This window comes from Scardinius erythrophthalmus (genome assembly GCF_964197995.2).
Source record: "Scardinius erythrophthalmus genome assembly, chromosome: 20".
Classification (NCBI taxonomy): Eukaryota; Metazoa; Chordata; class Actinopteri; order Cypriniformes; family Leuciscidae; genus Scardinius; species Scardinius erythrophthalmus.
The window spans coordinates 37,524,230-37,532,999 of record NC_138240.1 but is presented as its reverse complement, the minus strand read 5'-3'; positions in this window follow the sequence as shown (position 1 = coordinate 37,532,999).

Here is an 8,770-nt window from a genome sequence, read left to right as displayed (position 1 = left end):
GTACCTACTGTACTGTATTGAGTAGCCTATTATACTGTATTGAGTAGCCTACTGTACAGTATTGAGTACCTACTGTACTGTATTGAGTACCTACTGTACTGCATTGAGTAGCCTACTGTACTGAATTGAGTAGCCTAATGTACTGTACTGAGTAGCCTACTGTACTGTATTGAGTACCTACTGTACTGTATTGAGTAGCCTACTGTACTGAATTGAGTACCTACTGTACTGTATTGAGTAGCCTAATGTACTGCATTGAGTAGCCTAATGTACTGTACTGAGTAGCCTACTGTACTGTATTGAGTAGCCTACTGTATTGTATCGAGTACCTACTGTACTGTATTGAGTAGCCTATTATACTGTATTGAGTAGCTACTGTACTGTATTGATTTGCCTACTGTACTGTATTGAGTACCTACTGTACTGCATTGAGTAGCCTACTGTACTGAATTGAGTAGCCTAATGTACTGTACTGAGTAGCCTACTGTACTGTATTGAGTACCTACTGTACTGTATTGAGTAGCCTACTGTACTGTATTGAGTAGCCTACTGTACTGAATTGAGTAGCCTACTGTAATGTATTGAGTAGCCTAATGTACTGTACTGAGTAGCCTACTGTACTGTATTGAGTACCTACTGTACTGTATTGAGTAGCCTACTGTACTGAATTGAGTACCTACTGTACTGCATTGAGTAGCCAACTGTACTGCATTGAGTAGCCTAATGTACTGTACTGAGTAGCTTACTGTACTGCATTGAGTAGCCTACTGTATTGTATCGAGTACCTACTGTACTGTATTGAGTAGCCTATTATACTGTATTGAGTAGCCTACTGTACTGTATTGAGTACCTACTGTACTGTATTGAGTACCTACTGTACTGCATTGAGTAGCCTACTGTACTGAATTGAGTAGCCTAATGTACTGTACTGAGTAGCCTACTGTACTGTATTGAGTACCTACTGTACTGTATTGAGTAGCCTACTGTAATGAATTGAGTACCTACTGTACTGCATTGAGTAGCCAACTGTACTGCATTGAGTAGCCTAATGTACTGTACTGAGTATCCTACTGTACTGTATTGAGTAGCCTACTGTATTGTATCGAGTACCTACTGTACTGTATTGAGTAGCCTATTATACTGTATTGAGTAGCTACTGTACTGTATTGATTTGCCTACTGTACTGTATTGAGTAGCCTACTGTACTGCATTGAGTGCCTACTGTACTGTATTGAGAAGCCTACTGTACTGTATTGAGTAGCCTACTGTACTGTATTGAGTAGCTACTGTACTGCATTGACTAACCTACTGTACTGCATTGAGTAGCCTAATGTACTGTATTGAGTACCTACTGTACTGCATTGTCTAACCTACTGTACTGCATTGAGTAGCCTAATGTACTGTACTGAGTAGCCTACAGTACTGTATTGAGTAGCCTACTGTATTGTACTTGTACTGTATTGAGTAGCCTATTATACTGTATTGAGTAGCTACTGTACTGTATTGATTTGCCTACTGTACTGTATTGAGTAGCCTACTGTACTGCATTGAGTAGCTTACTGTACTGCATTGAGTAGCCTACTGTACTGTATTGAGTAGCCTACTGTACTGCATTGAGTAGCCTACTGTACTGCATTGAGTAGCCTGCTGTACTGCACTGAGTAGCCTACTGTACTGTATTGAGTAGCCTACTGTACTGCACTGAGTACCTACTGTACTGCACTGAGTAGCTTACTGTACTGCATTGAGTAGCCTACTGTATTGTATTGAGTAGCCTACTGTATTGTATCGAGTACCTACTGTACTGTATTGAGTAGCCTATTATACTGTATTGAGTAGCTACTGTACTGTATTGAGTAGGTACTGTACTGTATTGAGTAGCCTACTGTACTGCATTGAGTAACCTACTGTACTGCGTTGAGTAGCCTACTGTACTGTATTGAGTAGCCTACTGTACTGCATTGAGTGCCTACTGTACTGTATTGAGAAGCCTACTGTACTGTATCTAGTGCCTACTGTACTGTATTGAGTATCCTACTGTACTGCGTTGAGTAGCCTACTGTACTGTATTGAGTAACCTACTGTATTGTATTGATTAGCCTAATGTACTGTATTGAGTAGCCTACTGTACTGTATTGAGTAGCCTACTGTACTGTATTGAGTAGCCTACTGTACTGAATTGAGTACCTATTGTACTGCATTGACTAACCTACTGTACTGCATTGAGTAGCCTAATGTACTGCATTGAGTAGCCTAATGTACTGTACTGAGTAGCCTACTGTACTGTATTGAGTAGCCTACTGTATTGTATCGAGTACCTACTGTACTGTATTGAGTAACCTATTGTACTGCGTTGAGTAGCCTACTGTACTGTATTGAGTAACCTACTGTATTGTATTGAGTAGCCTACTGTACTGTATTGAGTAGCCTACTGTACTGTATTGAGTAACCTACTGTACTGCGTTGAGTAGCTTACTGTACTGTATTGAGTAGCCAACTGTACTGAATTGAGTACCTACTGTACTGCATTGACTAACCTACTGTACCGCATTGAGTAGCCTAATGTACTGTACTGAGTAGCCTACTGTACTGTATTGAGTAGCCTACTGTATTGTATCGAGTACCTACTGTACTGTTTTGAGTAGCCTACTGTACTGTATTGAGTAACCTACTGTACTGCGTTGAGTAGCCTACTGTACTTTATTGAGTAGCCTACTGTACTGTATTGAGTAGCCTACTGTACTGTATTGAGTAGCATGATGTAGTCAGCCGGATCCAGGCCGGTATCTAGATCAGATGGTGGACGACCACAACGTATCCCTGAAGTATCAGCACAGATTGTGTCAACTAGACTCTCCCCTGTGAAGGCCTCGTTGACACGACAGCCATTGGCACTGATCCTCAACAAACCGTCTCCATACTAGCGTGACTCCGATCTTCAACAAGATGGAACTGGATAAATAATCTGAATGTTCTGATCCAATCTGACTTCTGACATGTAATTCTGCCTGAAGCATAACTGTTCGTTCATTGGCCAGAGGAGAACTGAGCGACTGAGCCTGGTTTCTGCCAAGGTGTTTTTTTTCTCCATTTTGTCACTGATGGAGTTTTGGTTCCTTGCCGCTGCTGCCTCTGACTTGCGAATTTGGGGACACTTAAGGGTTTCAGGTCGGGTTTGAGTTCGGGTTTTGGTTAAAGTTTAATGAATAGTCTAGGGTTCGGGTTGGGTTCAGGTTTGTAAGTAAAAAAAAGACTATAAGTAAAAAAAGGAGGAGTTTTAAAAAAAACTATATAGGCTTTATATATGTAGAAATGTATGTATTGTCATTTATATGTATATCTACTGTTTTTGCGCACGTGTTCACGGCTCCTGTGTGCATTCCCATCACAACACAGCAGACAACGGCAAGCGAACATTAACGTAAAAAAATATGATCTTGTCGTTTCAACCAATAAAGAGCCCACGGTTACGTACAGCGTAGAGCTTGCGAAGCTGTCTTGGCGTACGACAGCAAAAAGACAGGTACATCTTCTCTACAGCGACACGCTGATCGTGGATGCACTCGTCCAACAGCAGGCCTAGCCGCTAGTAACAACACACACTCATCTCTTTCACACTATTATCTCCAACAGCCAAGTCAGTACCAGCTTCTGTACAATCCAATGGAACAGAAAAATGTGTGGAGTTTTGCCGTCGGGATATTAGGTCGTTTCATACGGTTGCTGGAAGAGGTTTTATTAACCGAGCGCAAGACCTAATAAATCTGGGGGCTACATATGGGTCTCAGTGGATAGTGTGTTACATGATCCCACAAACATCTCTCTGAGATCTAATGAAACCACGGTCTCCTAAAGACAGGTGCAGGTCAACGAAATATCAGAAATTATGTCTGATATCAAAATTGAGATTACCACTGACATGTGGACTGATGATTATCGTAAGATCAGTTTCTTAACAATCACTTGCCACTACATCACTCCAGATTTTTTGCTTGGAAGCAGAGTCCTTACAACAGCGATGTTCCCCCTGAAGAAAAAAGAGCAAAAGGACAGACTACAGACCCCCCCAAAGTCGCAGCGAATTTGGCGGGCTGGCTTTTCAATAAGCTTGATCGCTTGACCGGAGTATCTCCATGGCGTTGACGGGTGAGTCCTGCCGACTGATGGACGGGGAGCGGCGGGATTCGAAAAAACGGCTGACCGGGAGGGCCCATGTAGCTTCTGACGTGAGTGACTCAACAGCGTCAGGATATTGGGCTCTACCGGCCACAGTATGCATCATGAAACGCCAGCCCGCCAAATTGACTGCGACTTTGGGGGGTTTATAGTCTTTCCTTTTGCTCTTTTTCTTTTTGGGGTGAGTACTCTGGGTTCGGGCAGAAATTCCGAGCTCGGAGCCCTCTACCCGGACAGCACGCCAAATACGCATAACCTTTACCGTAATAATTATTTCACGAGTTCACACTTACAAATAAGTTAGATAGAATAAATGCGTATTTGGCGTGCTGTCCGAGGAGAGGGCTCCGGGCTCGTTATTTGGCCCGAACCCAGAGTACTCCCCCCGTATTCCTGGCTGTGAAAGAACAAGCCAAGAGTGAGGAGTCGGGGTGGTGGAGGGATGCTGAAAACTGTCAAGGAAGTTAGGTGAGTTGACAGAGTGAATATATATGCTTCCTCTCATGCTGATAGGGTAGACATGGTAATTGTTTGATGAGTTGATTGATTGATTGATTGCTTGATTATTTGAACGTGCTCCTCCCGAACTTTGTTAATAAAACATCATATATAGATGTGAACACATGAAATCAGTGTTAATAAAGGTGCTGATGAGTGATCCATGAGAGACAAACTTTTGTCTCATTTCCGTTTCTCCTGTTTATTCAGGACTTTTAATTTGTTGATCTTTGTTTCTCCAAACACTGACAGTAGTGATAACCCTATGGCACCTGTCAAAATGATTGATGACTTCCGGTCCCGCCCACAGATAAGACATCTGGTCACCGCCCTTCCGGTTGTCCGTTGAGCTGTCCCGCCCTTTCTGTCGTGTATAGATATGGATATGAATTGTCATATCGAGCGTTCGATCATGCGTTTTGACAGTTTTATCTACCGCATATGTTGTTTTTATCTACCGGTGTCTTTCCGGCATATGTTGTTATGGTTTGCCCTATCGTCCTAGCTAGTTGTAGATCATGTGGTTTTGACAGAAAGTTTGAAGACTGTGTCACACACCCATTATCTCTTGCACACAAGCTGGGTGTATTTTCTGTGTGTATGTGTGTCTGGCTATATGGCATCACAAGTGCTGTTAGGAAATGTGTCAGCATCTGATATGATCCCTCCACATTCCTGAGGTAACAGCAAAAGTGAGAAAAAAAAGAGAGTTGTCCCTAATCATGTTTTATATTTCACACAAATGATATACAATAATATCTTAGCAAAAATCTACTGAAACCATTTAATTCAGTTTTAGAGAAACAAAAGAATAAAATGAATAAGGATTTTACTAAATACTAAAGCCTATCACAAAAAAAAAGAGTTGAAAACATACTGTTCTTTAAAAAGTATAAATGAAAAGATTATAAAATAATTTAACCAAGGTTGAAAACATACCGTTCTTTTAAAGTATAAATGAAAAGATTATAAAATAATATAACATAAATGTCAGTGTTTCTCTCTCTCTCTCCTCCTAGGTTTATTCAGCGATCAGAATGAGACAATAGTGCTAAATTTATTTCAAAGTTTAAATGATATCTTTATAAAATGTTGTTTTTATTTTATTTTATTTCTTTAAATAAATTTAATACATTTATTAAAAGTCGTAATAATGTTTTTAAATTCAATACATTATTAAAAGTTGTAAAACAAAAACACTGTTTTTCTGAATGCCTCTCCAGCCAGAGTAGTGTGCCTGTGGGTGTGTGTGTGTGTGTGTGTGTGTGTGTGTGTGTCCTCTGACATGACCCCCTCCACATTCCTGAGGTAACAGTGAAAGTGAGAAAAAGAGAGTTACCCTAATCATGTTTTATATTTCACACAAATAATATGCAATAATATCTTACTAAAAATCTACTGAAACCATTTAATTCAGTTTTAGATTAACAAAAGAATAAAAAAAATCATATTACATAAACATTCCGTTCTTTAGGCCTATAAGTGTATAAAATAAAATAGCTATCTTGCTAATTTAACTAAAGTTGAAAACCATTCAGTTCTTTATAAAAGTATATAATTAAATGCTTATAAAATAAATATCTTATTGATCCAATTGTTTTTGATAAACAAAAGAATAAAAATCATATTACATAAAAAAGGGTATACATTAAAATGGTTATCTTGCTAATTTAACTAAAGTTGAAAAACATTCTGTTCTTTAAAAGTATATAAAAAAATAAAAAATAAAAATCTACTGAAATTTCAGTTTTAGATAAAAATAAAATTCATCTAAGTCTGCTGACTGAAGATTTCATGAAGCACCAGACAAATGGTATGTTTGTGTGTGTGTGTGTGTGTGTGTGTGTGTGTGTACGTGTGTCTGTGACAGGTTCCGGTAAATTAGCGTGCCGTCATCTTTCTGAATTTATTTCAAAACATAATCGTAAAAGTTTAAATATGATCTTTTAAAATTAAAAGACTGTTTAAATAAAATCTTTAAAGTTTGAATACATTCATATCTTCTATTTATCTTTTAGAAGATTACTGTAATGATTTTGTTTAATGGTGACCTAAAGTATAATTGTTATTAAACAATGTCTGTCTGTTCAAAAACTTTAGATTGTAGAAAAACTGTACTTTTTAGTCGTTTTAAATCTCATTTATATGAAAAGATTCAATCAGCATTTTTTTGTCCATGCGGGGTTTCAATTTTTATGGTGGGGGCTTTCCATAGCTATAATGAATTTTGTACCATACACCTAAACACAGAAAACTACATTTGTACATTTTCAAAATGAAATAAATAAATAAATAAATCATTTAATATCATTTTGTGCACACACACGGTTCTAAAAAATAAACTAATCTCTATTTTAAATTAAATTATTATTAATAACATATGTTACTAAAATGTAAACAAAGTTTTAGCTAAATAAATATATAAACAAAAACACCTTACAGCCCCAGATCCTTCAGAGATAAACCACAGTGTGATCTGAAGCTTCAGGAAACAGGGTATCAGACCAGATGAGTCTCGGGGGACAATGTCACAGTAAATCTAGTCTGCTAACGCCTTTTACAGAGTACATCCAGAGTTTATACTAAATTCATTTAAAAGCATAATCATACAAGTTTAAATAAGGTATTTTAAAATTAAAAGAAATCTTTAAAGTTTTATTAAAATCATATCTTCTATTTATTTTCTTAGAAGATTACTGTAATGATTTTGTTTAACGGTAACCTAAAGTAGAATTTTTACTAAACAGCGTTTAGTTGTTGATTGTTGAAAAACTGTGCTTGGGCATCTTAGATCTTTTGTCCATACAACATGTTGTCAAAGTTTGTCACAATGTTTTGTTGTTGTGTTGTTTTTAAGAAATCCGAGGACTCCACATTGCTCTTATTTAGACTAAGTTGTATCATCTGCAAAATCACTGACGCGGCATAAGTAAAGTTGGTCTTGAGCGAATATTTAATTTTATCAGTCATAATTCAAAGTATAAGTATACGATCGTATAAGATCATTTTAACTTGTATTCCCCGAACTATCCTTAATCAGTGTGGAATCACACAGGGTGAAACCCTTTACTGAGAATATACTATCGGTTATCTACTCAAAATATATGTAGAAGTGTAAAATCGGTGTTTAAAATCTGTCTGCTGGCAAAGATCATGCATGAATAGACTTTGGGGAGAGCTGATGATACTATCTATAGCAGGAAGCATGCCCTTTGACCTCCTCGATTGTGGAGGCTTGTTGTTTTTTTTTTTTTGTTTTTTTTTGTTAAAGACCCAACTACAAGTTAGTTCTCCCAAAAGAATTTCTCCCATCTAGTGGTTCTCCCATCTACTCGCTTTTTCAAATGCGTGTTGCAACTGCGGTAGCCGTAATGTGTCAAGAAGCTATGACAACATGGCTTCCAATAGCGCTTCATTGAGTTTAACGATACATGTTTTTGTACTGTTATGGCAGCTATATAATGATTTACACAACCAAGCAATGAAAAAAGCTTGTAATTTAGACCATACCTTTGACTTGCCTGTCGAGAAGAAATCAGGCAACTTCCCTTTCAAAGTCTTTCTCCTTCATTAGATCTTTCCACATGGGGAAAAGCTATCCTGATATTTATTTACATACCGCTAAATTAAATGTTAGCTTTTAGGCGATGAGGATTCCTTCTCCCGTGGCTCGGCATAAGTATGATCCTGCATTATAATGTACTGTGCAGTGCAGCCTTTCAATTTTGCCGGGGCAGTATCATTGCCTCCCATATGGTCTAGCGGTTAGGATTCCTGGCTTTCATCCAGGCTGCCCGGGTTCGACTCCCGGTATGGGAAGACAATTTTTTTTTTACATTGTCAACAAAATTCAAGTTATTCAATAATCATTTTTAGTTATCCATAGTCTTAGAGGCCTACAAGTCTTAGAGGCCTACACGAACTGCAGAAACAAGCAGTTTATTGAAGATTCGGTACTGAATCATTTTCACAAATACAATTATATTGAATTCAGAAAATTTCACTATGGAACATTTACTTTATCATAATTTCAATTTAGTACATCATCATTTCATCTCATAATTATGACGCATAGTCATAACTGTAATTTCAACTT